The sequence below is a fragment of the Poecilia reticulata genome, chromosome 5, assembly GCF_904066995.2.
Source record: "Poecilia reticulata chromosome 5, P_reticulata-male-v2, whole genome shotgun sequence".
Classification (NCBI taxonomy): domain Eukaryota; kingdom Metazoa; phylum Chordata; class Actinopteri; order Cyprinodontiformes; family Poeciliidae; genus Poecilia; species Poecilia reticulata.
The window spans coordinates 29,924,511-29,941,956 of NC_088834.1; the positions used below are offsets into that span (position 1 = coordinate 29,924,511).

At 43.8% G+C, this 17,446-nt stretch overlaps 1 protein-coding gene across 5 annotated transcripts in view; it reads left to right on the top strand.

The window, feature by feature from the left end:
- The window catches only part of chl1b (cell adhesion molecule L1-like b), a 146,030-nt gene that overhangs the window by 60,074 nt on the left and 68,510 nt on the right, over positions 1 to 17,446 (top strand). Inside the window, exon 1 of one of the 5 annotated variants that reach the window (XM_081607448.1) lies at positions 15,056 to 15,185. The exons of the other annotated variants lie outside the window; for them this stretch is intronic. The gene's annotated coding sequence lies outside the window, so the exon portion shown is untranslated. Of the gene's footprint in view, positions 1 to 15,055; positions 15,186 to 17,446 lie in introns of those variants that run through there. 5 annotated transcript variants of the gene reach the window in all.

The following is a 17,446-nucleotide window of genomic DNA, read 5'->3' on the forward strand; positions in this document are numbered from 1 at the left end:
TGTTGCGGAGTCTAAGCATAACTTAGACTCAGCAACGTCCACACGAAGAAGGAGGTGGTACATTTTTGTACATTAAAATAAATTTGTGCATCCACATAACAGGATGCAGCACCTCTGAAAACACGGTAGCAGATATTCCAAACCAATCGGCAGCGCTGCCATACGAGCACAACCCCGTACGACACTGTTTGTTATTGGCCAGAGTGAGGCGCATGCCAGATGGAGAGAGAAATGGAGCTACCACGTTATCGTTTCACATGAAAGATGTACCCACTCTGGGACCAGGTTTCAAAAATAATCATCTTTATGTTTTCCAAAATACAGAATCTGTGGTCACACAGTCTAAATGACAACAGTAGCTACACCTGAAATCATTTCAGTGTGGACAGGGTCTTATGGTGTAGACTTGGTTTCATTTGGGGATCAAAATTGAAACATTTGTCACATTTTCAGCTGCTGCAGTTTGCTTTTACTGTGTCCAATGATCCAAACCCTTTGAAAAGCTTGCTCCCCTCCTCACCCGTGGGGGCGCTGCATCAATAACTACTGTAGGAAATTACATGAAAACCTCTGAAGAAGATGAAAGTGAAACGTAGCGGTTATAGGATTTTTCTTTTGTCATTGTCAAAATCAGAATGCAGCCTTTGTGTATTTTACCATAAACACTGTCAGCATCTGGACAGAGCATGACAAAGCAGATTGTGTCATCTCTCAGACTTTTCTTCACAATGTCTGTGAGCTTTAGTGAGTCAGCCACTGTAGACATACATCAGGTGTGGGGATTAAGGACAACTGTATAGATTTATTTTTGCTTTGCAGAGCATAACTGAATAACTCTTAATGTTTCCAAGTCTTGCATCCAAACAGTATTGAACAATTTTACACACTGACATTTCAATGATAATTGTGATTTGATAAATTGTGCTGCTTTTCATCACACTCCTTCTAATTAGTGGGTAGAGGACTCTTATTACAGTGGCTATGTAGTGAATTATTGTGATGATAAATGACAATAAGTGGAAGATTAATTTGCTTCAGTGTGACTTGAGTTCAGCAAACAGCTGCCCTCCACCTACTCAGAAAAAAGTCAAGTGATCATCTGTCTGCAGGCGAAGCGTTTGATGTTACCCTGACAAAGGCACACACTCCATAAGTCCTTTCACTGGATTTTTTATCCCCCCCGCCCACTCCGCACCCTGCCTGCTTTTAAGTGATGAAAAAAAATACTTTCAGGGTGTGCCTTGTTTTGCAGTTCAAAACAGACATTTGTTTAATTTGTACAAGCTCCCTTTCATGTGGCAGCAACTCTTGAGAACCTTGAGTTCTTGATCTGGCATCCAGCTTTATTTTACTCCAGACACCCATGATGAAATCAGAGGACACCCATGGTCCTCTGATTTCATCTCCTGTGTGTAGGTCGCACATTTACAGTCAAAAACTAAACATGCACTAGAATATTCTGGAAAATTCTATACAAATGATAAGTTTGTTGCTTTCTTACATTAAGATATCATCGGTGTTACGTGCCATCTTGTCTTGTTAGTCAAATGTGTCGAATCAAAATAAAACGCTCCCACTTTTTTCAGTCTGTAAACACATTGCTCAAGGATTTTGAGATTGTTTTGGTGGTATTTTTAAAATCAAAATTACACATTTTTTTAAAACTACTTTAGAAATATTTCAATATTTTTCTCCATTAAATCCCTTCCAAAATCTACATAATCCACAAACAAAAAAATGTGGGGAATTTGAGGGAAATTTGGCAATTGTGGAATCACGAAAAAAGGAAAGGACTGTTCATTAGTAATAATCCTTTGATACATTGTTTTTTTTTTTTGTTATTTTAAATCCACTTCACACTGCCGTAACAAGGAGACAGTTTTTTCCACCAAGTCACCAGGTGCTGTTTTATGCACGGCTCTAAATTTTCCAGGCACTGATGTTATTTATGTCTGTGTCATTCACTGGCCTGTAGGAAAATGTCACTTCCTCAACAAGCCCTCCAAGGTGCAGTGAATACTTCTAGAAAATATGTTATTTTCTAGAAGACATGGAGTATAAATGATCCAATCAAACCCTGAGAACTAATACCTCTGCTGTTGCTGTGGTCCTGGGCCCACACATGCAGTGAAGAGCTCTTTTTATGCGCTTGCTGAATGGGCATGATGATGAGGTTTGAAAAGTTATGTAGCCAGCCTTTTGACGAGTTTGTCTTGATAAAAAAACACACTGACACATACACATTCACCCATCTTTTAATTTGTCTCAAATATTGTGCCTACCTCTCCGTTTCTATCCCGGGTTGTCCAAGTGAGACGAAGCCCACCATGGTTTTTCCACAGCAGGATTAGTGGTGTGCTGCAGCAGACTGATGCGCCTCAGTGGGCCTGAAGGGCTGATCCATGAAGGACTGACCCTGAGATGAGGCACCCAGCAGGACACTCCTTAAAAGGTTGTTACATGTGGCTTATTATGACATCTCCCACTCAGCCTTTTCAGTTAACTATAGACTGGAAAAAAGACAGTTTTCTGAAAATAATTAATCCCAATTGTTGCTGTTGTTATGGAGGGGAAAACATGTCTGGTGCTTTAGATTCCTTTATGAACCTTTAAATAACGGTCATGGAGCAGTATTATGCATTTTCCAGCCACATAGTGTAGTTTTATAGGACAATCAAGTATTACCTTCAGTTGTTATATAAATCAAAAAAACTTAGTTGAGTTTCACATGTTATTCCCTCATCAAAAACATACCTGGAATATGGCTTGATTCTTTCATGCACATTTGAGAACAAACAGCTCCCCCACTCAGCTCCTTCAGACTAGCCAGCAGCCATTAGCAAACACCTGGTGGAACTGCTGAGCTGAAGGGAACTGTTGAGCTCTATTATAGGATCTACTTCTCAGCTCAACGCTATTAACCCTTGTTAAAGGGTTAAAAGAGGAGCCATGTTGGGATGACTTCCTGAAAGAGGAGGAAGACAAATTGCACAGCTGAATGGTTGCCATTCAGCTGTGCAAAAACATACCTCCAAGTACATGGAATAACATTATAAACATGAAATAAAACACAAAAAAAATTGATTTCACACAGTTCTGTCCCTTTAAATTACAGCCAAAAATGACTACGTTTTTGAAAAAATCAACCTTCACTTGTATGTTCCTCAGTGGAGATCTAAGCACACCGTGTTGGTGCGTGTGTGCTTAGCCCTCCAGCCATTTGGAAGGTGTGTGTCCAGGGTGTATCTTAGAGCAGAGCCAAGCACCAAGCCTGGTTACCATGCCGACACACCTAACAGGGAGTCACAACATTTGTCTAAATGAATTCATTTTCAAGCTCATGTTTGCCTCTGTATTCTCCGTCAACTGTGTACACATACTTAATGGTGATGGACTGTTGTTAGTGACCTGGGAGAAATGCTTTATTGATTCTGGGAGGGTGGTGTACGGGGCGAATTATTACATTTTCTTCTTAGCTGATGCTCCTTATGAACTTATCCATAGGATAGGAGGGAGGAAAGATGAAGTGCCAATTTACTTGAATACTTGAGAATTTAGGCATTTCTTTTTACCAGTCAGCTGATATATTGAAATTTCAGACTTTTTCCAGCATTCTCGTGTTCTCTATGTACAGGAATACACAAAGAGCATATTTAGTGTTTGCTAAATGTTTACTCACCTCTCTGAGGTGTTGTACACACAACATACAAAACCCAGGAAGACGGAGCAGACGGTGTTGTGCTCATTGTGTTCAGTTGGTGTGCTAATCGGGACCAGGGATCCCCCGATTGCTGCCACAGTTGCTGAGCTCACCATCTGTGGTGCTCTGACGGCTGGCAGCCTCGCTGAGCGAGCAGCAGAACCGTCTGGCCCAACTTTACCTCAGTCCTCACAGGTACTTACAACCTTACTGTCAGTCTGCAAACGCTTCGTAACAATACTCATTACAATTTTGTCACTCTGCAAACACAAACGTTATTGTATTTTATTGTGGTCTTTTGCAATACACCAGCAGAAAGTATCCTACATTTTTAAATGGAAGGAAAACAATACAATCATATAATCATAAAAGAATAAATACTTTAGAAGCGTTTGTAGCTTAGGGTTTTCTTCCATAATTGCTCTGTTGGTCCATCCATCTTCCTGTCATCTGTGCTGAGGAAAGCAACCTCACAGCATGCTGCTACCACCATGTTGAGGATGGTATGCCCATGCCAGAATGATTTACAGTGTAGATATGTGCCAGATGTATAATTTGTGTGTAGAAAGTTTAATTTGGTTTCTTCTGACTGGGATGCCTTCATCTACATATTTATAAGCATGTCTCCAAATTTTATGTCTTTGTTTTACATTATAATTATTATAATTATTATTTATTATAATTATTAGAATTTCAATAATCAGAGATGCACTGATATAAAATTTGGGCCAAAATCCGATATTTATATTTGTTCTGATACCCGATATTTATCGATATTGCTTATATTTCTATTACTCTACCCTTTCAACACCATTAAAAAACCATTCTGCTGACATTGCATGATCACATTCACATTACTAAACAAATATGACATCACCATCTAGCTTCCTACTCCCTGTAATGAAAAACAAAGGTAAACGACAAAAGAATGGAAATAAACAAGTTATTAGTAAAGGACTGATACCATCCATCCATCCATTTTCTTGCACCCTTGTCCCTCAGTGGGGTCGGGAGGGTTGCTGGTGCCTATCTTCAGCTATCGTTTCGGGCGAGAGGCGGGGTCACCCTGGACAGGTCGCCAGTCTGTCGTAGGGCAACACAGAGACACACAGGACACACAACCATGCACACACACACACTCATACCTAGGGGCAATTTTGGAGAGGCCAATTAACCTAACAGTCATGTTTTTTGGACTGTGGGAGGAAACCGGAGTACCCGGAGAAAACCCACGCATCCACAGGGAGAACATGCAAACTCCATATAGAAAGACCCAAACCCAGAACCTTCTTGCTGCAAGGCAACAGCTCTACCAACTGCGCCACTGTGCAGCCCAAAGGACCGATACCGATAAATAAAAAAATGAGCAGCAAGTTAATCAGGGATAAGATCAGTACACAGAAAAAAAAATAATAAGAGATTGTACAATAAGGACAGTTTTAGGGGAGCACTGACCGCAGTTTTCTGGCTGGTCACCAATTATGATTTTTATAAATCCTGACCTGCTCATTCTGATTTTGGCTGATGCAATTTTTTTTCTGAATTGTTGCTAAATATAGCAAGAAAGTCGCTGAGTTGGTAATAGTGGGGTGAGTATTCTTAATTGCAAATGTGCAGACATGACCTGGTGGGTGGGGCTAACAGTCAAGTCTCTCTCAGCGGGGAGCAGAAGAGGACAGTAGTTGATTTTTAGGCTTTTGCTGAAGTAGATAAGATCAGGGGATAAGATCAGCTTCACATGTCTGCATCGGCCGATCACAGATCTGACAAAATAAAGGAAATCAAAGACGATAAATGGGCTGGGCGATGAATCTGTGCAATGCTGTGAGAGCTTGGTGGAGCCAGCTGCACATTGTTTAAAAAGCCCAGAACCTACAAATAAGGATGGTGTGACTTTGTGTGTTTCAAAAAAATTTGTTTCCGTTGCAGTTTTGCAAAGTTTGATGCGGCAGAATTTTTTTTATCAGAAGAATTTTTGAAATTGGAATGTTTCCATTAAGCCAATTTATTTTCAGAATGTCAATTTTATGGTCAATAGAAATGCAAGTAATGACTCAAAAGTGGGATAAAATGTGACATGACAATTCAGAAAACTATCAGATATGTTAGTCTGCTGTGAAAACACTGGATATAGGTCACATTTGCCTGCCTAACAGCCTAATATGTTGTCTGGTCTACAGACAACAAGAGAACAAAAAGAGAAGTTCTCTTTTTGCCCAGCTGATTAGTTTAGGTTTTTGTAGTAGCATAAGGATAATGGGTTGATGTGAAGCTTTGAACATTGCTTTTAACCTAATCCTGCATGTGACATGATGTGATGTTTCGAAGTGATGTGGGACTTCCTGTTCAGATTAAACGGCTTCAGATCATGACTGCTGCAGAATGCCTCAACCCTGTGAAACTTTTAAAATCTCCGCGATAAGAATAAAGATAAGGGCACCTGTTACCATGGTAACTCCAAGTAAAATCGCACAGAAAACCACAGTGGTTTTCATATTGATTCAGAATGCAGAATGAAGACCTTGGTATCAGTCAAAGGCAGGTTGCCCAGCTTCTATCTTCCCAGTGCCAGGTTAGAGGCTTATTGACCGTTTTTTTTTTGACAGACTGACTAACAGACGAGTTTTTCAGTGAAATGGGCCGCAAGCCCAAAGTTCAATTAAAAGCCCCGCTCTACATGAGAGCAGCATATTTGCCAAACGGGGAGAAAAGTGTAAATCAGTCTTCATGCTTCCTCAGCAACCTGCTTGTCCTTGGGGAGTATTGATGGCTACGCCTCAACTCATTTTTTAAAAACACCCATCAAAGCTGCTACATTTATCTTATCCTGACAGGTTGAGGGGGATTTTTATGCGGCACAAGTGCTTTGGAAACACATGGCTTCACTTTAACGAGCTAGCAAGGCACGTGAAAACCACCTGCCTTTTTTCTAAAAAGGCAAGTCCAAGCAGCAGGAAAAGTAACCTGGCTTTAACTCGAAGCATGCTTTTGTTTTCTCATTCAGCTTTCTTTTGCTTAACAGACTCAGCAGGTCAACAGAGCATTAGTCTATTTCCATGTTCACGATACGACTGCAGGCTTTCGTTTTGTAGTGGTCAGATAAGGTTGTGTAAATCCTGCTGATGGAAGATAAGAGACATGTCATAAATTAAGACTCTTGTGGGGAACCGTGAATTTCTTGATATTATATTGTCACCTTCCTAAAATAATGGTCTAAGTAATTTTTTGCCAAAAGGGATTTTGTCAAAAAAAAATCACCCCTTTTTTTTTTTTACAAAAGAGGATTTAGACAAAAGCCATCACTATTTGCAATAAATAACCATTATTTAAGGGATGTGACAATATTGATTTCTGAAGTAGATCTGACAGTTGCTGAGTGTCCAAAACAAATGTGCGCCAAACTTTGTCGCTTTTCTGCTAATGTTGAAATGTGTGCCAGTTTAATGCTATGAAGCTTACTGGAAATATGCCTGCGCTGTAAACAACTGTTCTCCACTGAGAAGAGAGAAGTGCCAGGCCAAATGAGATAGCTGTTGATGTTATCTTAATATTTAGAAGTGTGACCAACATGGACTGCACGGCTTCCTTGACTTCCTTCCTTAGATTGCTAAAACTACAGCAATAATCATCCATCCATCCATCCATCCATCCATCCATCCATCCATCCATCCACACTACAATTCTAAAAAGAGCAGAAAATTGGTGTCATTGTTCACAACTTCTTCTGTTCGCTAATTGACCCAGTAGAAATTGACCACAGACGGTACAAGTTAAGGGGAGAAATCCCTGAGTGCGTTAGAAGCAAGAACTTTTTTCAAGCGGAATCGCACAGGAAGGCAATGGACAGGCTTGTGTTTCCATCAAGGAAATTTATTTTCAGATTTCGAATTTGCACAATTTTAAGGTCAATGGAGATACTTTTAGTATGAGGTATGACAACTATCCAAAGATACAGTGAAAGTAGAAGAGTCCTTCACAGGATGTTGCTGGTTGGTTCCTGGGTGTGAATAAATGTTTGCCTTCTCACCCGTGTTTGTCGTGTCCAGATGGTTTAATCAGCCGGGCTCAAAGTGTGAAAGAGCCGCCGCGGCGGACAGAAAGGGGAAGAGGCTTTTCCCGGGGCAGTGCCCAGGACAATGTCAGGTTTGTCTGGCCCGAGTGCACAACACTAAGCGTCTCTGAACTGGCAGCCCGCCTCGGGACCTACCCATCCCGTCCGGCTTCCAGGGCCGTCCAGCCCCGGAGCACTAAGCAAAGTTCATAAGGCTTCCTTCTGTTTGTGCGGCTATAAAGGAGGCTCCATCCTGTTGTAGCTCAAAGAGGAGCTTATGGGCTCGCAGATTCTGGCACTGGCTGTGCAGAGGAGTGAGTGTTCTCAGTTACTGACTCTGGCTGACTGCTTTCATTATAAGAAGATATCCCCCCTCCTCAACACCCCAGCCACCTTCATACCCCCTCATTAGATCCAGATCTGGGACTTCACTAACAACACTTAAATTGTTATCAAGCCATTCACCTCAATCTCCATGTGAATAAGTATCCATCCATCCGTCAGTCCATTCATCCATCGTTCATTCATCATTCATCCAACATCCATCCAATATATTCATACGCCATTCCATCCATCCATCCATACATCCAACATCCATCTGGACATCCATCCATCTATCCATCCAATATGTCTGTCCACCTATCCATCTTCCATCCTACGTCATTCCTTTTTTTAAGAGTAAATGCAATATTTAAACACCCACTAAAGAAATATCTACATTCCTGTAACGAGTATGCAAAATCAGCCAGAACCCAAAACGCAGCCAAGACCAGAGATCAGATCAAAAAGTTTATTACTAAATAAAGGGAAGGGGGTGGGTTCCACAGGGAGTGGTCACACTGGTGAGTGAGGAAGTGGGGGACCAGCGGGGTCGGGGAGCCAGCTTGGAGGGGGTAGGGTGAAAGGGCAGAGGGGGCCGCAGGGACTCAGGGATGAACTAGATGACAGGGACAAAATCCACAAACCAGAGGCTAGTCGTTAACACAGTCCAGGGTCATGCACGGGGGTTTCTCAGGCAAGGTAATCCAATAGACGGCAACCAGGAGGCAGGGTCAGGACCAGGCAGGGTTCAGCAACAGGAGGGCACAATCTTCAGAGCAGAGGGAAAAGGCAAAATCAGTGGTCAAAAACAGGCAGGATCAGAAAACCAGTAGACTACTTGGAACATGGACAAGGCTTGAAAGCTGTGACAGTGGCAACAGACGATCTCGCACTGAGCTGGTGACGAGCAGCTGTTTAAATAGGGAGCAGCACAGAGCAGGTGAGGGTAATGAGTAATCAGCCCACTGAAGGTGGAGCTGAAGGGCTGAAATCATGACATCACCTCCCCCTCAAGGGGCGGCTCTTGACGCCCCTCTGGGCTGGTCCGGATGCTGGCGGTGGAACTTGCGGACAAGGTCCTTGTCCAGGACCAGGCGAGAAGGAACCCAGGACCTCTCCTCAGGACCATAACCTTTCCAGTCCACAAGATATTGGATGCCACGGCCCCAACGTCGGGAACGCAGTAACCGCCTCACAGTAAAGGCAGGGGCCCCATCAATGAGTCGGGGGGGTGGAGGGGGTCTGGCTGGAGGGCACAACCTGGATGACATCAGTGGTTTGATCTTGGAGACATGGAAGGTGGGGTGTACCCGTAATGAAGGCGGTAGTTTGAGACGTACCGCTACTGGGTTAACAATCTTAGTAACAGGAAATGGGCCCACAAAACGGGGTGCCAACTTGCGGTTCTCTACCTTGATGGGCAGATCCTTTGTAGATAACCACACCCTCTGACCGACCAGGTATCTCGGGGCTTGGGATCTGTGGCGATTGGCATTCCTGGCATAAACCGCAGAAGTCTTGCAGAGAGTAGCTCTGGCCCTTCTCCAAACTCTGAGACAGCGACGTGCTGATAAATGGGCAGCAGGGACCTGGGTGGCTCCCTCCTGAACAGAGAGAATGGGCGGCTGATAGCCATAAACGACATGAAATGGTGACAGACCTGTGGAGCTCGATGGTAATCCATTAATGGCATATTCAACCCAAGGTAAGTTCTGGGACCAGCGACTAGGAGCGTCCATGCAAAGGATGCGCAACTTGGACTCTACTTCCTGATTTATCCTCTCTGTCTGGCCATCCGTCTGAGGGTGAAAACCTGAAGAAAGACTGACCTCAATGCCGAGAAGGGTGCAAAACTCACTCCAAAAACGGGAAATGAATTGTGGTCCTCTATCAGATACAATGTTGCGGGGAATGCCATGAAGTCTGAACACCTCTCGAGCCATCACACTAGCGAGATCAGGTGCTGAAGGTAACTTGTGTAAAGGAATGAGGTGGGTCATCTTGGAGAACCTGTCAACCACAGTGAGGAGTACCGTGTTACCTTGAGAGGGAGGCAGGCCGGTGACAAAATCCATAGAGATGTGGGACCATGGTCGATGAGGAATCGGCAGAGGCCTCAGAAGACCAGCTGGGGGGCGTCTGGAGGGCTTAACTCTGGAACAGGTGACACATGCTAAAATAAACTCTCGTGTGTCCTTTCTCAGAGTGGGCCACCAGAATCCTGACTGGACCACAGCCAGAGTCTTTGTAATACCTGGATGACAGAAAAGTTTAGAGCCATGACAGAATTGAAGGACTTTAGGTACCATCTCTTCAGGAACAAACAGAAGACCCTCAGGACATTGAGCTGGAGGTGGTTGTTTTCGATGACTCCTCCTGAGCAAGGTCTCTATTCTGGTTAGAGCTAACCTGGTCTTGGAGGGAAGGATGTAGTCATGGTCAACAGAATCAGAAGAGCAGACAGAGGACAGATGAAGTCTTGAAAGGGCATCTGGTTTGACATTCTTGCTGCCAGGTCGGTAGGCCAGAGTGAAGTCAAATCTGCTAAAAAACAGTGCCCATCTAGCCTGTCGTGGGTTCAGTCTCCTGGCTGACTTGAGGTATTCCAAGTTCTTATGGTCTGTCCACACAGTAAAAGGAAGTGCCGACCCCTCCAGCCAGTGCCTCCATTCTTCCAATGCTAGTTTAATAGCTAACAACTCTCTGTCTCCTACGTCGTAGTTTCTCTCGGAGGCAGAGAGCCGGCGAGAAAAAAAGGCACAAGGATGTAGCCTGGCATCATCTGCAAACCGTTGCGACAGGACGGCTCCAACCCCAGTATCTGAAGCATCAACCTCCACAACAAAAGGGTTAGACGGATCAGGAAAACGCAGAATGGGAGCTGAAGTGAAAAGACTTTTCAGCTTACCAAAAACATGTTCTGCCTCTGAAGACCACTGGAACTGAGTCTTGGTGGAAGTGAGTTGATGAAGAGGGGCAGCCACTGAACTATAACCCTTGATAAAACGGCGATAAAAATTGGCAAATCCAAGAAACCGTTGAAGTTCCTTCCGACTGGATGGTTTGGGCCACTCCAAGACGGCTGCCACCTTTGATGGATCCATGGTAATCCTGCCAGGAGCAATGATAAAACCCAAGAAGGATACAGATGGCTGATGAAAAGCACATTTCTCCGCCTTCACAAATAGATTATTCTGGAGGAGCCTAAGAAGAACCTCACGAACATGCTTGATGTGGGTGGGGAGATCCTTGGAAAAAATCAAAATGTCATCGAGGTATACAAAAACAAATCTGTTTAACATATCCCTTAAGACATCGTTAACCAATGCCTGGAAAACGGCTGGGGCATTGGTGAGCCCAAAGGGCATGACCAGATATTCATAGTGCCCTGAAGGGGTGTTAAAAGCCGTCTTCCACTCATCTCCCTCCCTTATACGGACCAGATGGTAGGCATTGCGCAGATCCAGCTTAGTAAACACAGTACTTCCTTGAAGGAGCTCAAAGGCAGAAGTCATGAGTGGTAGAGGGTACCTGTTCTTGACAGTAATTTCGTTAAGACCTCGATAATCGATGCAGGGCCTAAGAGATCCATCCTTCTTGCCCACAAAAAAGAATCCTGCACCTGCTGGAGAGGAAGACTTTCTTATAAGACCTGCTTTGAGGGCATCGGAAAGGTATTTCTCCATAGCCTCTCTTTCAGGACCAGAAATGGAATACAATCTGCCCCTGGGTGGGGTGGTTCCAGGGCGGAGGTCAATGGCACAGTCGTACTCTCTATGGGGAGGCAGAGAAGTGGCCTTTGATTTGTTAAACACCTCACACAGATCATGGTAAACCTTAGGGACTTTAGACAAATCTGGATAGTCATGGTTGACCTCACGGGGGAAGCCATGATGGGGGCTTCCTTTAAACAAGAAGTGGAGCAAGATGAACCCCAAGACTGAACCTCACCCGTGAGCCAATTGATGACTGGACTGTGCTTGATTAGCCATGGGCGTCCCAGAATCACGGGGATCTCAGGAGACCTGGTCAGCAGAAACGTGATCCTGTCGTGGTGATTTCCTGAAATCAGTACAGACACAGGCTTAGTGCAGTGGGTTATTTGATCAATCAGATGCCCATCAATAGCAAAAATCTCACGTGGTTTATCTAGAGGTTCCAACTCCAAGGCGAGCGCATGTGCTAGGCTAACATCAATAAAGTCAGCATCAGCCCCAGAATCAATGAAAACAGGAACCTCCCTGCCTTCAGGAGAGTCAGAAAATCTGATGGTGCACTGGTTGTGTGGAGGGTTCTGAGATCTGAGGATAGGGCTCAGCAAAGACCCCCCGGGCTTTACTGAGCCTGTCCTTTTGACGGACAGCAAAGAGCGCGATGGTTTCTCTCTCCACAGTAGAAACACAGGTGATTTCTGAACCTCCTCTCCCTCTCTTCAGCAGAGAGCCTGGTCCTACCCAACTGCATGGGCTCCTCAGTGCCAGCAGGGGGAGTTGTGGAGACCTGTGGCATGCTGCAGGGACTGACCTGGACAGTTGAAACCCTTCTTTGATAATTAGCTGAAGACCTCTCCCTCTTACGTTCACGAAGACGTTGATCAATCCGTGTGGCAAGCCTTTCCAAGGCCTCAAGGGTCCTCGGAGGGTCACGGGCAGCAATCTCATCCTTAATCTCATCTGACAGGCCCTGGTAAAAAACGTCAAACAGGGCTTCATTATTCCAAAGGCAACTGGACTTCAAGGCATGGAAATTGATTATGTAGTCAGTAACAGGTCGAGAGCCCTGTTTGAGAGAAAACAGTCTCCTGGCAGCCTCCCTCTCAGGACGGACTGGATCAAAAACCCTCTTCATTTCTTCAGAAAAATCAAAAAATGAGTCACAGCTGTCGGCATCATTCTCCCATTCAGAAGTTCCCCACTGTTTTGCCTTACCAGATAGTAGAGAGATGGTGTAGGCCACCTTGGCCCGCTCAGAAGGGAAGGCAGAGGGCTGGAGTTCAAAAAGCAGAGAACACTGAGTTAAAAAAGGTCGGCACTGTTCGGGATCCCCATCAAAACGCTCTGGGGGGGGATCTTAGGTTCATTGTTAGCGTTAGCTGAGGGAGTGACAGCTAGAGGACGTGGCGGTGTAATGGAGGGCCTAGCTTGAGTTTGGGAATCTTTTAGAGATGAAAGTCCCTGTAAAAGCTCCTGGACATTTCTTTCTAGGCCAGTAATGGCATTCTCCACACTAGAACACCAAACCGGATTAGGCTGTGGGTTCATACTGGCGAGATCGTACTGTAACGAGTATGCAAAATCAGCCAGAACCCAAAACGCAGCCAAGACCAGAGATCAGATCAAAAAGTTTATTACTAAATAAAGGGAAGGGGGTGGGTTCCACAGGGAGTGGTCACACTGGTGAGTGAGGAAGTGGGGGACCAGCGGGGTCGGGGAGCCAGCTTGGAGGGGGTAGGGTGAAAGGGCAGAGGGGGCCGCAGGGACTCAGGGATGAACTAGATGACAGGGACAAAATCCACAAACCAGAGGCTAGTCGTTAACACAGTCCAGGGTCATGCACGGGGGTTTCTCAGGCAAGGTAATCCAATAGACGGCAACCAGGAGGCAGGGTCAGGACCAGGCAGGGTTCAGCAACAGGAGGGCACAATCTTCAGAGCAGAGGGAAAAGGCAAAATCAGTGGTCAAAAACAGGCAGGATCAGAAAACCAGTAGACTACTTGGAACATGGACAAGGCTTGAAAGCTGTGACAGTGGCAACAGACGATCTCGCACTGAGCTGGTGACGAGCAGCTGTTTAAATAGGGAGCAGCACAGAGCAGGTGAGGGTAATGAGTAATCAGCCCACTGAAGGTGGAGCTGAAGGGCTGAAATCATGACAATTCCTTCATAAAATGCAGCAAAAAAGGACAAAGAACGCAGAAATCTTGATTTCTGGAAATATATTCACTCTTCACATAGGAAATGTGTAAAATGTCTGAGTAGTGGTGTTCTGTCTCATTAGGACAGTCAGCTCTTTCCGATTCTTCCCCTCTGCCCTCCGTAAACCCCCTACCGAGGTAACAACCTTGTCATCTCAGGCTGTAAGTCTGCTCCAAGCAGCCGTGCTTTGGTTGCTGTTTTTCCACCGTGGTTACGACCCACATCAGCATAATTCAAGCATGACCCTCCTCCCTTCCTTTCATTTTCTGCCTTTTCTCTCCCATTTAAACCCAAGCCTCTGTCCTGAGTCCACATCGTACATCATCCAGCACCGAGGTTTTCCCTCTGTTTCCACCTCCCCCTGCATGTCGTGGGAGAGATTCCTCCCCCCAGTCCTTTTCTTTTACGTTTGAAAACTCGCATCAACAGCACAAACCCTCACTCCACAATGTCGGATGTTCTAGGCCAGGAAACAGACATAGTTCCCTTTCTGATGTAGACCAATCTCCTGCAAACTTCTTAAGACATTTGAACATTTTCTTGCATTGAGAAAGGGGAAGAGTGAAACAAAAGGTCGTCCAACAAAGTGCAGCGCTAATGCTGGCTGACAGTCTTAAGCAATTTGATGCGAGTCTCCAGCAGCATTAGCAAAGAATTAAGCAGATTGTCAGCAGCTGACAGAACGGACTCGCAGCAGGAGCAAAACTCAGATTCCCAGTCAGCGGGGAATCTGGCTCCCCATCTCAGATTCTCCTTTTCATCGGTTCTCCCAGCCGATTATTGCAAATAAACACTTCGCCGAGCCTACAGGTGCATCAAACGTCTTCCATTATGCTAATGTAGGAAGCAGGAGACGGGACTGGTGGTGCAAGATGAAACTCACATTCCTCAACTCTTGTTTGTGCACACTCACTGAATAGCCCTTAGATCAGCCTTTGTGGGAGTGATTGTCAGCAGCTTAATGAGCTTCTTTGCCAAGCTAAAGGCGTTGGCAACATATGTGACTACACTGCCTCTTCGCCTCTGTCTCAACCTGCATGATACAACATAGAGCAAGCTCAGCGTTCTTTCTCCCTATAGACATCAGAACTCCCTTAACTCATAATTTTCCTGTTTACTCCGGATTTGAGCGACCCGGAAAAAGGAATTGTTACTCCTCTCATGGGGACCAGGACTGAGAATGAGAAAGTCCGATTTTGTAAGTAACTATTTGCTACATCTGACGATACCTTCTAGGGAATGCTCTGGTTCCTCCAGGTTCACTTCAGTTAACACTAATAATCCTACACCGTCTCAATAGGATTTTATTTAATATGGAATACAAGGATGCATAAGTAATACTTTCAGCGATATTTTCATTATATCATTGATTGTAGTTCTTACTGTCACTCTTTCCTCTTAGTGGTTGTCTTTGATTGATTTTAGTTGACCTTAGTGCAGCTAAACTAATGTCTTACAGACATAAATGTTACTTCATGTTTTGGAAAAAGACACTGATAGCAGGAATTTTTGATAAAATACCTGCTATTGGAAATTTTTGAAATAATTTTTATTTTATTTCAGTTTGTCTTTATTTTTTCACTTTCTTGCTTTCCAAATAAGAAAAACAAAACTTTTCCAAAAGCAAAATGGATATGTTTTCTTTTATATAATATTGTGAAAAATGATGTAAAAAAGAGGCAATTTCCAGTCTGTTGGAAAAAAGGAAAAACTTTTTGAAATTCATTGCAATTATTCCATTAAAAATGGCAAAATCTGATTAAAATCTTGCTCTATTTTATGTCTATTTCTAAAAATAGTTGGTCCTTATTCTTTTTGACCTGTTATTAAGAGTCATTGAGGAAGGTTCAAACATTTATTGTAGACAAAACAGCAACATAAGTCATCCCCCAACTTCTCTTGCACCTGTTATGTTTAGATTCACAGCACAGCTACGTCATATAAATGGTAAATTTCATGCAGATCAAAACCGTCTGCACTAGATCTGCACTGATCAGGGTTCTGGTTTTTTATTAAGACTTTGTTTTGCCATCTCTAATTTTATCTGGTTTTACAGCGACAGTCAACAGTGATCAAATAATTATTACCAATCTTGCCACATTTAATGAGTGGTCATTAACCAATTATATGAGGAGCAGAGGTGCTGCCACACTGCATGTTATGAGAGCAGAGTTTTGCTAGTTAAAATACACAGATGACTGTTAAGTTGACATTTTAAGCTGTTTGTAAAGTTCCCGTCAGGCTGCAAGGTTTGTTATGCACATAGGGTTGCCACCTTTCAGAAATTAAAATAAGGGACGCTCTCCACGCTGTGTCACCCTACTCTCATGGGGTGGGATTTCCACTGCAGTGATAGACATTATTTTATGGCGGTGTTTTTTGTTTTTAAAAAGTGATCCGTAGAGCAATCATTCATGCATAGTTGGTTAGAGTATCCCAAAATTGTACTCCAATCAGAGTTGCATACCTTAAAAACACTTTTAATTAAGCAAGTGTAAAAAGTATTTGGTAAACTACTCAAGTACTGATCAACTGATCATAACACTTGATTTAATATTCAAAATGTGTCCTCAGACAGCCTAAAGTATAAAAGTTATGTGAACATTCTGGTACTGTAAAGAGCATTACTAAAATAATTATAGAAATAAGGAGTTAGGTTTGGAGGCTGGTTCTTGAAGAATTTACCACAGGGGCCAGGATAGTTAGTGTTTTTCCATGGCGACACTTGAAAAAGAATGGGGTGAAAAAACACAAAAAACAGAGCAATATTTCATCATTTAAAATAATAAGTGAGCCAAAGAGCCACTTTTGTCTCCAGAGATCTTGGTTTCAGATCCCTGGCAGATGGAAAGTATGATCATATACAGCAGCTAAAAGTGCAGCACTATAATTTTTAATTCGTTGTTAAAGTAAAATTGTGAAGGTTTTTAAAAAAATGATCCACCACTGTGTATTAACATAAGACATGTATTTAGTATAACTTCTTTGGCGCATAGCAGCACTATGCGCCACAATGGACACATTTTTTTTAATTGCCTGTGTTCATCCTCACTAACATTATTCAGCCTAGGATTTGCGTCTTTCCTCGCATGTCCGTATCTTTATGAGAGGTTTTACTTCTAAGTACGGTGAAGAGTCGGGTCGAGGACGCTGTAAAAAGACGGGTTGATAGCTCCTCACTGCGGCTGCGTAGTGTCGGTCTCTAGGCAACCATGACAACAGCGTCAGTCCGTAGTGTTCTGGGGTTCTGTGTAGCTCCCGCCACGACAATTTAGCTGACCTTAATATTTCCTGTGTTTTGTTTTGGTCATTATTGTTACACTTAGTGCGTGATAGGCGTGTCTATCGGACATGTATAGAATACGGAACGAATCGCGTCCCGTATCGGTTCAATGCGGGACGCATCATTTAACAGCCAAATACGGGACGATTCCGTATTTTACGGGACCGGTGGCAGTT